We start from the raw sequence: 18860 nt of genomic DNA, 5'->3' as shown, positions 1-18860 counted from the left end.
AGATCTCAGTTTAAATGTCACATCCACAGAACTTTCCTGATCACATAAGATAATGCATCTTCTGTTCCATCCCTCTCTATTCCTTTACCTAACTTTGCGCTCTTCCTAGCAATAATCACTTTCCAAAATTACCTTGTTCATGTGTTTATTTTCCCCACCCCGCTCAGCAGGTACTCAATGATATTGCTTGAAGGCATGGAATATGAATACTTCTGAAGACTACCAGGCTGGCACAGTGTTCAAGTTTAGATCTGACTGAGATTTTGCAGAGCAATATTTCCTTGTCTTCTGTACTAGTGGTTTTAAAGTATTCACATTTGTAAGATGTGAATACCTTCTGCCTTGATTATGCCTATAATTCTATCTTCAAAGAGCAGTGTTAGAACAGAATCCATAGTTGATCAATAAGATACTAAATTGCATATTATCTGCATGGATTACACTTTCAAGGAATTCATAGGGGCCCTTTGTGGATGAGTAACTAGAAATCACTTAAATTTACCTTTACACATATCTAATATGGTTCACTGACTCGAAGTCAGATATATATTTTAGAGAGACAAGAAAAACAGATGAGCACAGTGTAACAAGGGCCAAAAAAAAAAAAAAAGAAGGGGGACATAGGTTCAAACACTGCAGTTATATCAATAATGAATGAAAAGTAAGAATATTTTTGCCAATATATGAGAAATGCTTCACTCGATTAGTGAAAGGGTCAGAGCCCAGGTAATGATAGAGGACTAATGAAAAGGCAATGAAATAAGAGAGAATATAGACTTGGCCTTTAAAATTTTGGTAGTGCAGGGAAGGAAACAATGGAAAAATAACTTTAGAGAAGAATAAAGTAGAGGGATGGTTTTGGCTTTTTCCTATGTTCTGATTGATATATTTTCTTCAGAAAAATGTCTATTTTCAAGTCCCTTTGCCCATTTTTAATTGCATTGTTTCCCTTTTTGTTGTTGAGTAGTAAGAATTCTTTATATATTATGGATACTAGATGCTTATTAGATACATAATTTGCAAATATTTTCTCTCATTCAATGGGTTTTTTTTTTCACTTTATTGTGTGTCCATTGATACACAAGCTTTTAGTTTTGATACAGTCCAATTTATTTTTTCTCTAGCCATTTGGTGCTTTTGGTGTCATATCTAAGAATCCATTGCCAAATCCAAGGTCACTGAGATTCGCCCCAATGTTTTCTTCTAAGAGTTTTATGGTTTTAGCTCCTACATTTAAATCATTCTACTTTCAGTTAAATTTTACATATGGTATGAGGTAAGGGTCCAATATCATTTTTTGCATGTGGTTATTCAGTTGTTTCAGCACCATATGTTGAAAAGACTACTCTTTTCCCATTGAATGGTCTTGACATCCTTGCTGAAAGTTAATTGACCATAGATATATGAGTTTATTTCTGGACTCTCCATTCTGTTCCACTGACCTGTATATCTATCCTTGCCAATACCACACTATTTTGATTACTGTAGCTCTGTAGCAAGTTTTGAAATCAAGCTGTGTGAGTTTTCCAAGTTTTCTCTTCTTTTTAAAGATGGTTTTGGCTATTTGGGGTCCCTTGTAATTCAATAAGAATTTTAGAATCAGTTTATCCATTTCAGCAAAAATTAAAAATAAAAATAAAAAAGGAATTTGAATTTTAATAGGCATGGCATAGAATCTGTAGATCAAATTTGGGAGCATTGCCACCTTAACAACATTAAAGTCTTCTACTCCATAAACACAGGATAACATTTCATTTATTTCAAATTTTAAAAATTTATTTCTTCTGCCAGTTGTCTCATTACCCATCCTTTTCTGCCAAGCTTTGCAGTTTGTCCATATTTGCCCTGTTATTTCCTGCTCTGGGTGGCAGCTGCTAATTCATTTGCCTCTGAAAGGTTTTGACAAATGCCCCCTGAGCAGCCACCTCAGCTTGTGGATTTTTCTGAGTTAGGCAAAATAAAGGGAAGCCCTTTGAGCTGGCCCTTCAGAGACCAACAGATAGGTCAAAAGAAACAGCCAAAATTGTTTAAGAATAAGTTCTGTTCTTCTCTTCCTGATACCAGGAGCCTGTATGAGGAAGGCAGGTTATTGTCTGTAAGGCTGCTTCTGACCTGAGGAGTGCGGCATGGGGACAGGGTAAGTTAAAATGCCACAAAGCTCTCTTACTTACAGTCAGACAATTTTCTCTTGACTAAGCATTCACCTGGTTGCTATAAACCCTTGATTAGTTTCCGAGTTCTGATAAAGTTGATTCAGACAGTCCTTGCCAGGTTATTTATTGCTTTTGAGGAGGGACAAGATTTTGGAGTTTCCTACTCCACCATTATCCCTGGTATCACTGTGAGACTCGGTTTTTGTTAAGGTAACAAACATCCCCCAAGTTTCAATAGATCAACACCACAAAGGCTTATGTCTTGCTCATGATTCATGTCTAGGTGCACAGGCTGTGTCTCTGGTCCATGTTCACCTCTACCTGAAGACTCAGCATGACAGAACAACCAGAATCTGAGGCTGTGCCAAGAGCTACGGCTGAGGAAAAGGGAATGTGTCAGATCATCCACTCACTCTTATAGCTTCCATGTGGAAGAGACCCATTAACATTTCACTGACCAAAGCAATTCACAGGGCCATGCCTAACTTCAAAGAGGGCAGGAAAGTTACACTCCTACAAAGTAACTAGAGGGAGAGGGAACTGAATATTTGTGGACAGCATTAATCGGGCAAAGAAAATTTGAGATTCCTATTCCTATTAAAGTTATACTTAAGAGTATTTATATTAATAGTTTTGAGCCTGACAGTTAAGTAAATAGTAAGGTAATTTGCTGTGAGTATAGGAGGTGAAGACAACATGGGGCCCCTGAGAGTATACAAAACATTTGGAACAGGTTGTCATATATAGGTAATTCAATACAGTGGTAATTTAAGAGAGAAAGGGGTTTTGAGCAGTATTGAAGCCCAGGTGAAGTTAGCTATATATTCATCATACATCTAATCATTGTGGGATAGTCTCTAGTAATGCTTCAAATCTCCAGACAAACAAAATATATTTAGCATTATAGGGTGACCAACAATAAAACCTACCACTAAACTAGAAGTAAAGGCCATGCCTGAATTTGGATTATTGTTCTAATTTGAGATGCATTTTATTTTATTCACACTGGCTCATACAATGTTTTGGACAGTTCAACATCATTTATGCTACTTTGAATAAATCCAAATGTAATGGGCTGAAACCTATGAAGAAAAGACTTGCTTGTGGCTTGGCTAGATGACCTGTCCATGAAATGCTACTGACAAAGATATAATCCTTGGCCTCCAACAAGAATATTTAAAATATTTTTTATCTTAAAATGCATATGTGACAGTTTATATTGTTTCACCTCAGAAGTTTATGAATGGTTTGGGAAATAAGTAATGATAAAAGAAATGATTATTTGCAGATTGAAGAGCAAAATATAAAAGATTTAAAAATTGGTAATTACTTGTACCAAAGGTGACAAGAGACAATTAGATTTTGTGGAATAAAACTACCTACTCCTTTGAAACAGTGGATCAGGGACAGGGTCAAGGTCAATTCCAGACTCAAGAAGGGCTGCCCTAGTGATAGAAAGCTTTGGTAGAATTCTGAGAGGTTGACCGGTAAATGCAGGAAGAGTATACTGGCCAGTTGATGATAAAACTAAACCCCAAACCTACAAAATGTTAATGGACAGCTGCTTAGCACTTCCCCTTCAGTGGTACCTTTGATGAGACCCACATGACTATATTAAGTGGGGGAGAGTACTTAAGGGTCCTAGTCCTGTAATACCACCAGCCTTGTCCACCCATCTGCAAACCTCAGCCTTATTACCTTCTCCTCAGTAAAACCACAAGTAAGGTAGAGGCAACTGAAAGAGTAACTGCCTTCATAAAAAGCTTTTAAGAGGGCTGTACAGGGAGTTTACAGCACTTCTACTGGAGGAACCTGTAAAAGCAGTTGACAGCCATCTTTACTGAAAGCTTTAGATTTCATTTCATAGATAGGCAGAGTTTATAAATCCTGTAAACTTTTGCTGAGTCCTGTTAGGGATAAGAACAACATTAGTCACACACAGTATGCACAAAGCCAAATAACAAGTAGTTGCTGCCCTTACAAACCTTATGACATAGCAAATGTTAGAAGTAATTGTAGGAACAGCATCTTAATGTGGCAGGGGCAGTCATTACTGGTGCTTAGGGAGGTGGTACATCAGAAGCAGTTCATGTCTCTGACTGAATCCTGGGTTACCACAGCTCATGCCCAGATCTACACCAAGCAGCTGCTACAGTGCCTCTTGCTGTGGCACTACTCCACTCTGGGGTTAGGGAGCTGGTGTTGGGAGAGGACACACTTAGAACTGAACCACCTCAGACACAACCTTCAAGGCTTCTGTTCTAGCAACATGGGACCTGCCCCTACCCCTGGGTGGCACTGTTGCCACTGAGTAGTGTTGGCCACTGAGTATAAGCCTCAGTTCATACCTAGTCCAATCTAGTTCCTCCATCTCCAGTCCCACCTCCTACCAAGATGATAGCTGACAGCACATTCTGGGGGAAGACGTGACTTGAGCTCACATCACATCCTGCACTCCCACCAAAGCCACAGTGCATATGCAGACAGTATAGGGATGCTCCCACACAAAAACATGCCTTCTACACCAGAATAGGTAACTGTATCACCTAATTTCATAGAGACAGAGAAAGTTAAGCAAAATGAGAAGACAGAAGAATTTGTTTCAATTAAAAGAACAAGAGAAACTTCTTGAAAAAACAACTAATAAAACAGAAATAAACACTTTACCAGATAAAGAGTTCAAAGCATTAGTAATAAAAATTCCAACTGAATGAGGGAAAAGAATAGATGAGCACAGTGAGAATTTTAACTAGGATCTAGAACATATAAAAAAGAACCAGTCAGAACTGAAAAATTCAAAAATTGAAATGAAGAGCACACTATAAGGAATTAACAGTAGACTAGGTGATACAGAGGAATGCATAAGTAATCTGGAGGACAGAATAATGGAAATCATCCAATCAGAATAGTAAAAAGGAAAAAATTAAAAAAAAGAACAGTTTAAAGGACCTGTGGGACAACATTAAGTATACCAACATCCATATGATAGGTGTCCCAGAAGGAGAAGAGAGAGAGAGAAAAGGGTCAAAAATGCATTTGAAGAAATTTTGGTGTAAAAATTCCTGAACCTGAAGAAGGAAAAAGATGTTCAGGTATAGGAAACACAGAGTCCCAAAAAATGAATACAAACAGAATCACACAAAGACTTTATCATAATTGAAATGGCAAAAATTAAAGATACAGAGAGAATTCTAAAGACAGCGAAAGAAAAACAAAGAGTTGTGATACACAAGGGAACCCCCATAAGGCTATCTGCTGATTTTTCTGCAGAAACTTGCAGGCCAGAGGGAGTAGCATGACATATTTGAAGTGCTAAAAAGGAAACACCTGCAACTTAGGCTACTCTATCCAGCAAGATTATCATTTAGAACTGAAGGACAGCTAAAGAACTTATCAGACAAGCAAAAATTAAAAGAGTTCATCAATACTAAATTGACCCTAAAAGAAATGTTAAAGGGTCTTCAATGAGTGGAAAAGAAAAGATTGCAATAAGAGATAAGTATTTAGAAAAATCCCAATAATAAAGGCAGATCTATAGTAAAGGCTGAAGATCAACCACATAAACAAGCAAGTACAAAGATGAAAAGACAAAAAAGTATAAAATCAACTATAACTGCAATAAACAGTGAAGGGATAAACGACATGAATATGAAAAATATGACATCAAAAACTCAAAATGTAGGGGAAAGAGTTAAAAGGTAGATTTTTAAAAGAATGTCTTTGAACTTAAATGACTTACAGTTTAAAATAATAGATATTCTTATAGGTCAACATATAGGAACCCCATGGTAACCACAAATCAAAAACAAAAAACAGATTCACTAAAACTAGAGAGAAAGGAACATAAGCATACCACTAAAGAAAATCATCAAACTACAGGAGGAAAAGAACAGAGAAGAGCTACAAAAACAACCAGAAAACTAGTAACAAAATGATAGTAATGACATATCTATCAATAATCTCTTTAAATGTCAATGGAATAAATATTTCAATGAAAAGACATAGGATAGCTTATTGGATAAAGAAACAAAACCCATTGATATGGTGCTTATAAGAAACTCACTTCAGAGCTAAAGATACACAAAGACTGAAAGCGAGAGTGTGGAAAAATATATTTTACACAAATAGTAAGAACAAGAAAGCAGGGGTAGCAATACTCATATCAGACAAAATAGACTTTAAAACAAAGGCTATAACAAAAGCAGAAGACTATAACACTGAGGAAGCAAGGTGAAGATGACACAAAGAAATGAAAAGATATGCCATGTTAATCGACTGGAAGAAATACTGTTAAAATACCCATAGTATCCAAGGCAATCTACAGATTTAATGCAATCTCTATCAAAATACCCATGACATTTTTTTTTACAGAATTAGAACAAGTAATCCTAATATTTATATGTAACCACAAAAGACTCTGAATTGCTAAAGCAATCTTGAGGGGAAAAACAAAACAAAACAAAACTTAAGTTAGAGGTATCAGGCTATCTGACTTCAGATCATATTACAAAGCTACAGTAATCAAAACAAAACAGAGAAAGCAACATGGATGCACCTGGAGACTCCCATTCTAAATGAAGTAATGCAGAAAGAGAAAGAAAAATATCATATGATATCACTTACATGTGGAATCTGAAAGAGGACACAAATGAACTTATCTACAAAACAGAAACAGACTCACAGACATAGAGAATAAACTAATGGTTACCAGGGGGTAAAGTGGGTAGTAAGGGATAAACTGGGAATTAGAAATTTGCACCTCTTGGGGAATAATGGAAATGTTAGCTATCTTGATTGTGGTGGTGGTTTCACTGGTGTATACATTTAATAAAATTCATCAAATTGTACATCTGAAATATGTGTACAGGAATCATACCACTATAAAGGTGTTTGAAAAAACAAAAACAAAACAATGGAGAAAAACAATCTCTTCAGCAAGTGGTGTTGGGAAAACTGGATAGCCGCATGTAAATCAATGAAGTTAGAACATTCCCTCACACCTTACACAAAAATAAACTCAAAATGGCTTAAAGACTTAAATATAAGACATGACATGATAAACCTCCTAGAAGAAATCACAGGCAAAACATTCTCTGACATAAATCTTAGCAATGTTCTCCTAGGGTATTCTAACCTGGCAATAGAACTAAAAGCAAACATTAACAAATGAGACCTAATTAAACTTAGAAGCTTTTGCACAACAAAGGAAATCATAAGTAAAACAAAATAACAATCTAAAGAATGGGAAAAAATATTTGCAAATGATGTGACTGATTTAAACAAAGGTTTAAATTCCAGAATATATAAACAGCTCATACAACTTAACAAGAACACAAACAACCCAATACAAAAATGGGCAGATCTAAACAAGCAATTCTCCAATGAAGACATACAAATGGCCAATAGGCACATAAAGAAATGCTCAGTATTGCTAATTGTCAGAGAAATGCAAATCAAAACTACAATGAGGTATCACCCCACATTCGTCAGAATGGCCATCATTAAAAAGTTCACAAACAATAAATGCTGGAAAGGGAGTGGAGAAGAGGCAACCCTCCTACACTGCTGGTGGGAATGTAGTTTCTTGCAGCCACTATGGAAAACAGCATAGAGATTCCTCAAAAAGTAAAAATAGACTTACCATATGATCCAGCAATCCCACTCCTGGGCATGTATCTGGAGGGAACTCTAATTTGAAAAGATACATGCACCTCATTGTTCATAGCAGTACTATATTCAATACCCAAGACATGGGAACAACCTAAATGCCCATTGACAGATGACTGGATAAAGAAGTTATGGCATATTTATACAATGGAATACTACTCAGCTATAAAAAAATAATAAAATAATGCCATTTGCAGCAACATGGATGGATCTGGATATTGCCATTCTAAGTGACATAAGCCAGAAAGAGAAAGAAAAATACCATATGATATCACTCATATGTGGAATCTAAAGAAAAAAAGAAGAAGACACAACTAAACTTATTTACAAAACAGAAACAGACTCACAGACATAGGAAACAAACTTATGGTTACTGGGGGGAAGTGGGTGGGAAGGGATAAATTGAGAGATCAAGATTGTGAAAATATTAACTAATACATATAAAATAGATAAACAACAAACTTCTTCTGTATAGCACAGGGAACTATATTCAATATCTTATAATCTATAAAGAAAAAGAATATGAAAATATGTATGTATATGTATGACTGAAACATTATGCTGTACATCAGAAATTGATGCACTGTAAACTGACTATACTTCAATTTAAAAAAAGAAAGAAAAAAGAACCCCCCGAAAAAATAAAAACCAGCATGGTACTGGCACAAAACCAGACACATAGATCAAAAGGACAGAAAAGTGAGCCTAGAAATAAACCCATGCACCTATAGTCGATTAATCTATGACAAAGAAGGCAAGAAGAGATAATGGAGAAAAGACAGTCTCTTCATTAAGTGGTGCTGGGAAAACTGGACAGCTACACATAAAAAAAAAAAAGAAATTAGAACATTTTCTCTAATTTCATGCCATATACCAAAGTAAACTCAAAATGGATTAAACCTGCAGCCATAAAACTCCTGTAAGAGAATATGGGCAGTACACTCTTTGACATAAATTACAGCAATATTTTTTGAAGCTGTCTTCTAATGCAAAAGAAACAAAAGCAAAAATAAACAAATGGGACCTAATTAAACTTAAGCACTTACACAGCAAAGGAAACCAATGACAAAATGTAAAGACCACCTACTGAATGGGGGAAAATATATGCAAATGATATGACTGATAAGGGGTTAATATCCAAAATATATACATATCTCATACTAGTCAAGATAAAAAAAATGAGCAACCTGATTAAAAAATGGGCAGTAGAACTGAATAGACATTTTTCCAAAGAAGGTATACAGATGGCCAACAGGCACATGAAAAGAAGCTCAACGTTGAAAATCATCAGAAAAATATAAATCAAAACCACAATGAGATATCTCACACCTGTAAAAATGGCTATCATCAAAAAGTCTACAAATAGCAAATGTTGGTGAGGATGTGGAGAAAAGCAGATTCTTACACACTGTTATTGGGAAGGTAAATTAATGTATTCACTAGGCAAAACAGTATGGAGGGCTCTCAAAAAGTTAAAAATAAAACTACCATATGCTTCAGCAATTCCACTCCTGGGAATATATTTGGAAAAAAATGAAAATATGAATTCAAAAAGATACAAGCACCTCAATGTTCTTGGCAGCATTATTTACAATTGCCAAGATATGGAAGCAACCTAAGTGTCTATCAACAGATGAACAGGTAAAGAAGATGTTATATACATAAAGAAGATGTATACACACACACACACGCACGCACAAATTCACAATGGAATATTACTCAGCCATAAAAACGAACAAAACTCTGCTATCTGCAACATGGTTGGATGTAAAGGGTATTATGTTTACTGAAATAAGTCAAAGAAAGACAAATACTCTATGTTATCACTTATATGTGGAATCTAAAAAAACAAAACAAATGCATGAATATAACAAAATAGAAACAGACAGATATAGAGAACAAACTAATGGTTACCAGTGAGGAAATGGAAGTTGAGAGGGGCAAGATAAGGGTAGGGGACTAAGAGATACAAACTACTATATATCAAATAAATAAGTAACAAGGATATATTGGCATATATATCCAATATACAGCATAGGGAAACCTAGCCATTATTTTTTAATAACTTTAAATGGAGTATAACCTATAAAAATATTGAATCACTATGCTGTACACCTGAAACTAATATAATATTGTAAATCAAATATACTTCAATGGATAAATAAATAAATGAATAAATAAATAAATGTTCAGTTATAGAACTCTAAAGCTAGAAAGAACATACCAAGAGCAACAAGTAAGGGAGAAACAGTGCCATGAGTTTCAGATAAAGCAATTCTCACATTAGTTGGGTTGATGGGCAGGATTTCACCACATTAAAAAGAGGTGTTATTTAAGGCAAAAGAAATAGTTTGAACAGAGATGAAAGAGTATGAGGTAATTTCTGTAAACAGAATATACCAGTTTGGCCAGAGAAGCGTGTGCTACTGAACTACAGGGGATAAGGCTGAGAATGTTCTGAGGAGCTAGACTATGAAGAGTCCAGAATGCTAGGAGGTAGAGAATATGTTATCCTGAGTTGACAATGGGAAGACACTCAAGGTTTTAGAAATCTTCCATGCCATGATCAAAACTGTGGGGAAGACATCACTCTAATTGTCATCCAGGTGGGTAAAGAATCGAAATCAAGGTAACTAATTAGGAGACTGTTTCAATAGTGCCAGGTAAGATATAAAGTCTCGAGTAATATGGTGACAGAGGAATAAAAGCAACACCCAGATGTGAGTAGCAAGACTTGGCAAGTGAGTTCATATGTAAAGAGGCGGAGCTAAATTTTACTTTGATGGATTGAGGTTTAGTAGGAGCTTTCAATGGTGCTACTAGTAAAAACAGAAGAATGAAAAGAATAAAGGAGCAGGAAGTAGGAGACCCTAGCTGGTCTTTAATTCCAGATATACTGAGCAAGTCATTGAAATTCTGTGGGTCTTCTTGAACTTCTCCTCTAAATTAAGACAGTTGGGATTATGGAGTAACTGCTAATAATCCATACAGCTCTATGAGTTGAAATTTTGAGGAGAAAGGATGAGTTCATTTTGAAGTATCTCGGTTTTGAGATACTTGTGGAGTATCCATCAGATGTGTCTAGGACGCAAATAAAACTTAAAATTTGGAATTAGAAAATACAGAAGTGTAGACTACTTGAGATGCACTCAAGACCATTCAGATCCTATTTTAATTTGTGCAAAATACTGTGGAAAACTATCCTTTTGGCAGAAACTGTACTTTTGAGTTGTATCCAAAAGTGTATTTCTTTTGGAAAAAAATGATGCAAATGTGTTAAACCATGTTTGAGTTAGAAACAGGTGAAAAAGTATCTTTTACTATTGTTAAAGGATCTGAAATTCCTTTTGGTGCATTGCTTAGAGGGAGAGTTTAAAAGTCGAAACTTCACAGGTGTCAAGTTATCACTAAGGAATTTATTACTTATTAATAAAATCACTGTTACCATTGAAAACAATCTTGCACAGAAAGCAAGGTCATTTTTGTAAAACTGACTCAAATGGAACAATAGAACCTCAATTTCTTTGAACTCTACTGAGGTGAATGGATCAGCAGACAGGGAGGAGAAATAGAAGGGGCATGAATAGGGAAACATGATGGAACTGAGAAAATACATTCTTCCTTTTTACATCCCTCTGTGTTTATTAAAGAGGAAATAAAGAGCAATAAGTTAAACTTACTCAGTGTTTAGGTTCCAGACATAAATACAGGGAGGCCAAGAACTGCAAAAAATCAAGTTTTCTTTTCACCATGGTGCACATTCCTCAGCAGTTCATTTAATAGTCTTTAGAGAATAGTGTAAACATCAGAAGCACAGATCTAGCACTTTTTTACTTTACTGTAATTGCATTTAGAAGTATAATTTGTTTGTACACAAGCGTCCTTAGGTCAGTGTGTTAGTACATGGATTTGACTTAAAAGGTCCCATCTTTTGCAGATGTCATGATGGAGAAACCAGCTTCCTCTTCAAACTACCATGTATGTCAACAGTTCACATCACTTGGAGGGAGTGGGGAACAGCCCATCCAGATGGAGAGTTACGTAGATTCACAAGGTCTGTTTGTGTGTTCATCTAATGAGTTAGAATATCGTTTATATTTTACTTCTACCTCTTTTTAATAGCTGGGCAGCCTTTAAGAAGGTCCCCAAAGATCCTCACCTATTGGTATTCATGACCTTGTATAATTCCCTCTCCTTGAGGGCAGGCTGGCTACCATGTGTAACAAATAGAATATTGCAATAGTGATGAATGATTAGGTGACAGTGAAAGACTGTGACTTCATTCTTGGGCATACACTCACCCCCTCCAACTCTATCAAAGATGCCAACTGCCATATTGTGAGGTGTCCAAAGGAGAAGTCGGTGTGGCAATTATCTGTAGCCAACAGTTAGTGAGCACCTGATGCCTGCCAACACAGCCATGTGAGTGAGACTGGAAATGGATCCTCCCCTAGTGGAGCCCCAAAATGATGGCAGCTGCTGCTAACACCTTGGTTGCAGCCTCGTGAAAAGCCCTGGGCCAGAGGCACCCAGTTCAACCATGCCTGGAGTCCTGGTCTCCAGAAACTGACACGGTATATATGCATTATTTTAAACCACTAAGTTTTGGGATAATTTTTTACACAGAAATAAAACCCAATACGTGTTCTTGTTACAAAAGACTGGTGAATTGACCAAGAAAAAGTAAGAGAGTGATTTTTTTTTTTAAAGTCAAATATGCTTCTGAAAGACCATATGGTTTATCCCAAGAACAGCAAGGATTTGTAAAGACTCTATCTTTAGTGAAAAACAAGTTTAGTGATACAGATCTTTTCCTTTAGAGTCAACATTACGCCTTGTAGCAGTCAGATTTGATGCCTGTTCTAGCTCCTGGAGAGAGATCACTAGGAGCCTTGTAGGATCACCAGGAATAGTACATACCGTGCCATTTATTCTCCATCCTTTCCTTATTGTTTAAACAATCTGAGTATATAAATATGACACTGTATACAAATTGCTGATACTGTGTGTATTATTTATGTGCACCTGAATTCTCTTTGCTAGTGTTAAGGAGCTGATATACTATCAATCTATTATACTATATACTAATCTAGTATGTTCTCCTCAGCATGCCTCCTCTACTTTGATACCATATTCCTGATATAAGTCACCAACTGGTAACACTGAATACCCAAGGCTTTGTAAATTTCAGTTTCAGTTTTATATTGATTTTTTTTTGCATCATATTTATACTTGAATCCTTCCCTTAAGGTAATTTTCTTCAGACTGCTCACTAGGTCTCCTCTGTAAGTCTTGGAATTATCATAATAATGGACCAACGGGTGGGACCCAGGCCTCAGATTCATAAAGGTATTTGAGATTTAAACTTTTAGGTAATCTTCAAATTAATTTATAAATACACTCATCGTTCAACGTGGGACTTGTGCTCATTACTGAGACTTATTTCCTGGAGCATACTATGGATAAATATTTACCATAACATAATTTTCTTATGAGTATTGCAATTATACTACATAGCACTTTTGCATTAAAAGATTAAATATTTTTAAATATTCTATAATTTTGAGAAGAATGTTTCAATATTTTCATTTTTAAATATACTGGAAGTCTCAGAAAAAGGGAATATCCTGGGCTATTTGATATCTGGTAGTCTGCAGACAGATCATGACAAATTCTTAAGTGTGATGCAGCATGTGCCCTTTCCTTGTTCTCTTTTGCCACTTTCAGAAAGAAAATAGGGGATAAAATTGGGGGGAAAAGAAACAGAGTAGCTAAAAGGGTGCTTGCTAAGTAACTATGTATCCACTTCCAATACTCTTAAGAGCTAAGGTAACCTGTTTATGAAGATTTTCTGAGTTTTTTTTCAAGAAAAAGCTTTATGAAGTCCTCAGCATTTTCTTGGTATCTCTCAGCTAGTCCTCCTTATACTGAATTACAATTTTAGGTGAAATTACTGATCCACTTCACTGTCCCCTTTCCCATGTCAGACTCTGTACTCTTCAAGGCAAAAATGTGTGTCATCCTTGCTTATATCCGAGCCACTGTCCCAACCACAATGCCTGGCATGAAGAAGGCACTCTAGACACCTGGGTTGAAGGGAAAAATATGAACAAAGAGGACTGTTCCTTCTTCCTTTTGTGTCCTGGCATGTCAAAAGAACTTAACATTCTGTATATGTTGATTTATACAATGTATCTACCAAACAATCTATTTCATGGCAGATACACTGGGTGTCTAGTACATCCATACACTGTGACAGGCAATGTATGAGTTACAGAAAGCCAGAAGATGAATGTTCTGTTTCCAAGGAGCTTGCCATTCCAATTAGTAACTCTGATATCCGAATTGAAAAAACAAGTTTTCTATTTGTCACTTAGGTACCTAATAGGCACCAGTATGACCAAGAAAACAATACTTACCGTATCCACTAGTGAAAGAGGCCCCTTCTACCCTTTTTAACCAAAAACTTGCAGTGAATTTTCCATATGTGCTTCTTTTATTTTTCTCTTGGTACAGAGTTCCAGTAAACATACAAAACGTCTTTGAAGAAAAAAAAGGTAACGAAATTTATGTAGAAATTTATTTAATCCTAAGTGATCAGAGACAAAAAACTCTTTCACCTAACTCAAACCACATAAAGGACTTTCAAAAACATTTGAGCATTCCTGGGCTCTGTTCCCTCCACATATTCTACTAGCCAGACAAGGAAGTACCTCGTTCCCTATGTGAAATCTCTTCTGTTGGACAATTAGTTCCAGGTCTTGGGATCTCATTTCCTAAGGGCCTGCCAGTGACCTTCTCTTAAAAACCATTAATTCTTGTGAGATGCTGGCCAGGTGAAGTTTGGTCTGGCTCCTGGACAAGGGTGATCCTGGGCAGTCCTGTGAAGCCTAAAGCAGTATTACACATCGCCTTGCAGTCGGAACATTTTTGGCCCTCCAGTGACTGACTCAGGGAGGTAAAAGGACTGGCTGAAGCATTGCTGTGTAAGTCGTAACTCTATAATCATAGTTGTGTGTGTGTGTGTGTGTGTGTGTGTATGTGTGTGTGTGTGTTTAAAGAATTTGGCTTTGGGGTGGCAGGCAGCAGTGTTAAGCCCTTCCAGGGAGTTTTTATGACCCTTGCCAGGGTTATTTATACTCGATGAAATGGTTCCTTGAACTCTGCTCACTGAATGGTCTCCCATCAATACACCCAAGCCCCATCTAAAATCAAATCAAACCACAACACCTATGTCTCTACCCTCTTTCCCTGAACAGCTTGTTTTATATGGTTACCTTGGAACTTCTCTGGCCTTCCCCTTAGAACAGATCAACACTTATTGACTAAGGCTGGTACTTTGTTCTAGGGAAAAGAAAAGGTCAAGAGAAGTGAGGAACATTTTCTTTTTGACTATCAGCTAAGGATCTCCATTTTACTTCACTTAATATGTTACCTACCTATCTAACAAGGGAAAAACACACATTCTGAAAGGTGTACATTGGTGATGCACTGGGCTGTGGCTTTCTGCTTTTTATTGGTGGAGTGGGAATTTAAAGGAGAAAGAGGGACTGAGATGGGAAGCAATGATGATAAATGAAATAAAGGAATAACTAACTTTAAGCACAACTTTAAGAAGTGTGCATCTCTGGCTTTTGTACATTTATTGGAAGGGAATATTTCCTGACTACTCTGGGTATGTGTGGCAGAGATATTATTTCATATTTCACACAGATGCTATATTTCATTTACTCGATCAGTCAGTTACTGTCCACTGAGTACACTCCAGAGAGGCACTGGAGGACTGGGTCCTTGTTTTCCCCCAGGACCAGATTTAGGTCCTCTGTGTGATAGATTTCCAAGTCCATCTCAGTGAACTCTGGCATTACTGTGGGAGTGAGCTGGTCTCTTGGGTCTTCTCTTCACAGGAGTGGTTTAGAGTGGGACTCCTAGGCTACCCTGGAATGAAGTTCGTGCCTACAAAGAGTTCCAAGATTGTGGAGGCCTCAGTGGTCTCAGAGACATGCTGCATCCCTCACCATCTTTCTTTGTTTTAGGTCTCAGTCCAGGCAGGGATTCTGGGGAAGCCCATTTAAATGTCTTGATGAAACTCTTGAAATGCTTAATTTCTAGAGAAGAAGCACTTGCTTACTCTGTGACTTAGGCAGAAACTATAACTATCACTATTACCACTGCTTGCTAATAACATCTGTTCCATGCCATTTTTTAATACATATGAATAATCTTCACAACCAAGATCAATGTTCTCATCTGTTTTAACGCTTTAGAAAATTGAGTCTCTAAGAAAATTAGTAACTTTCCAAAGGTGTTAATTAGCTGTTAAGTGGTAGAATCAAAATTTGAACCCTCATCTTCCCATGAGGGAAACTGATGTCAGTATTTTTTTTACTCTAAAGTTATAAATTATTCAATATATGAATTATTAACCTTTACAGTTTGCTTAATTAATAACTCACTTAGAATTTAAGATTTCATGTTTTTTATAATTTGAAATTTCTTAAATAAACATACATTTTGTATGTGGTCCATTACAATTCAACACATCAAATATTTTTTTGAGAACCAGGGATGTGCCAGGTTGTTTTAACACTGGGGTTAGAGCAATGCCAAACAAATTCGGCTTCTGATCTCATAGTGTCATATTGTTTATTTTTGTTTCCCAGTGAGGGGAGACAGGAAACAAATTGAAAAAACAAAAATCAATGCCCATGTGATGATAATTTCAATGAAAAAAAATGAAGCAAACTAAGGGGGACAAATAACGAAAGGGATAGCAGGGGTTTGTGTTACTTTCAAATAGGGTGGAAAAGGTTGCCTTTATGATAAGGTAACATTTGAAAAGAGACTTGAAGGAAATGAGAACGTGAGCCATGTGGCTATCTGGCAGAGCAACATTCTAGTGCAGGGAGCCCCAAGTGCAAAGGTCTTAATGTGGAACCATCTTGATGGAACCATTTTCTTCTGTGAATCATCTTTGATCTTGCAAAAATTGCAAGAAGGCAAGTCCACCTGGAGCAGAAGGATGAAGCTCAGCAGCTGGGAGGGAGAGGAGAGATGAGAGGAAGATGTAATTGAGATGGGCTGAGAGACAGTAGAGAGCCAGATTGCGTTGGGCTTGGATGGTCATGGTAATGATGAGGGGTTTGGATTTCATGCGGAGAAGCCATCAGTAAGGTTTGAATAGAGGAAAACATGATCTGACCTAGCTGTTAAAAAGTATCACTAACACACTCTGGGTCAAACCAGTAATGAAGCAAGTATGGGGATAAGTGAACCCATATGAATATAAGTGAGTAGCACTGAAGGAGTAAACCAGGGTGGGAGGAATCAAAGGGCAGCACTGGCAGAATTTGCTGATAGACTGAATGTGAGGCACAGGAGAGAGAAGAGAGTAAGGATGACACTAAGATTTTTGCCTTTCCTAAGTAGAAGAATAAAGTGGTGTTTATTGAGGTAAGGAAGATGTGGAAAGGGACAGATTTGGGGAAGGGTACTAGGGAAGATCACAAGTTCCAATTTAGACATGATAAGTTTGAGATGTATATTAGCCATTTAAAGGGATCTTTCAAAGAGTCAGCTGGATTTTAAGAGTCTGGAGCTCAGGGAAGAGATCAGGAAGGTAGATACAAATTTAGGCAACACTGATGTATTCAATATCATGAAACTGAAGGATAACATTTGGGTGAAAATACAGTGAATGTAATAAAGAAAGAGAGGAAAACTGAGCCCTGAGGCATTCAAGTCCTCGTGGCTAGTAAGAAGGGGAAGATCTAGCAAAGGAGCAGCCAGTAAAGGAAAAAGAGGAAGGATAAAAATGGTGGTTCTGAAGCTCAGGAAAGGGAGTGTATCAGGACTTAGGTAGTAAACAACTGTGTCGACAGAGGTTATTAAATAGGTCAAATATGGTAGGGATGACATAGTTCCATTAAACTGAGCAACAGGGACCTATTAATCAGGTCAGATATGATAGGGACTGAGCATAGTTCCGTTAGATTGAGCAATCAACCACTTGATACAGTATCTGTGGCACTGCCATGGAATGAACAAAACATTTTGAGTAGAATTTAATCTATTCCAGAAAATTACTCACTTGACAGTTATACCCTAAAACTTATATTTCTTCTAGTTATATTGAAATATATAATCTGAAGTATGAGCAAAAGGGAAGACTTTCTTGTGAGGTGCCTTTTGAAATACTGAAACCAGTCATGAGCCTTCAAAGGAGAAAAAGTTCAGTCTCCTAAGAATGAACATCTATCTTACATACTGTATAATAAACATAGTTAGAGAACTTGACTTTTCCAAACTGTAGTAATCACAATACCCAACTAATAATCTTGGAAAATGTGACGACAAAACACAGTCACGGATAGCACCACCAAGGCTCGTAGACAGGGCTTCACTAGCGTTCAATGCTTGCACTTGCTTAATAAGGACCACCATGGAGTTAGGCAAAATGGTTGTTATTTCTGTAAATTAAAAACAGGCATTTCAGCGCACCCAGTTCTATAACATTTCTTACAAAGCAACCAGGATATTTTTGGTAGAGGCCCAGGCCAAATACAGAAGTGGCCCTGCTCATGACTCATTCCAAGGGTTTTTCAATAGTTTTGAAATATAGTAATAGTCCCTTCTCCAACCCCTAGATTAGGGCATAGTCAGTATATTTATTTCCAGGGCTGCTACTGGGGAAAATGGGGAATTTATTTTTGCTAACCCTCTTTCTCTTCTGACTTTAGGTACCCATTCATTCAGATTCCTCACTTTTCTCTTCTTTCCCATGTTCCCAACACCTTACTTCACCTTATCTTTTTCAAACATTCACAAACACACATCTCTAGATCTTTTCCCACATTATTCTTTCCTTGCGTCATTCATTCGTTTATTCGCCCATCAAATTTAACAAATATTTCTTTGGGGCTTATCATGCACTCAGCAGTGTGCCAGGTGCTGGGTATGAAGTGGGAAACAAGATATGCTTCTGTGTTTGTGGATACTCACAGAAGGAGGCAAGAATAAAGGACAAGAATAAAAAGGGAA

At 36.9% G+C, this 18860-nt stretch overlaps 1 long non-coding RNA gene across 2 annotated transcripts in view; it reads right to left on the bottom strand.

Annotated features, from left to right (window-relative positions):
• Window positions 1-18281, bottom strand: part of LOC140698040 (uncharacterized) — a 154238-nt gene extending 135957 nt beyond the window's left edge. Inside the window, exons 1-2 of one of the 2 annotated variants that reach the window (XR_012075433.1) lie at window positions 18150-18281; window positions 14240-14360 (exon numbers count right to left, since the gene is read on the bottom strand). This is a non-coding gene — a long non-coding RNA (uncharacterized lncRNA). Of the gene's footprint in view, window positions 1-14239; window positions 14361-15097; window positions 15167-18149 lie in introns of those variants that run through there. The other variant, XR_012075432.1, reaches the window with a different exon arrangement.
• Window positions 18282-18860: the final 579 nt, after the last annotated feature.

This window comes from Vicugna pacos, chromosome 1 (genome assembly GCF_048564905.1).
Source record: "Vicugna pacos chromosome 1, VicPac4, whole genome shotgun sequence".
Taxonomy (NCBI): Eukaryota; Metazoa; Chordata; class Mammalia; order Artiodactyla; family Camelidae; genus Vicugna; species Vicugna pacos.
This window is presented reverse-complemented; position numbering and strand designations above follow the sequence as displayed.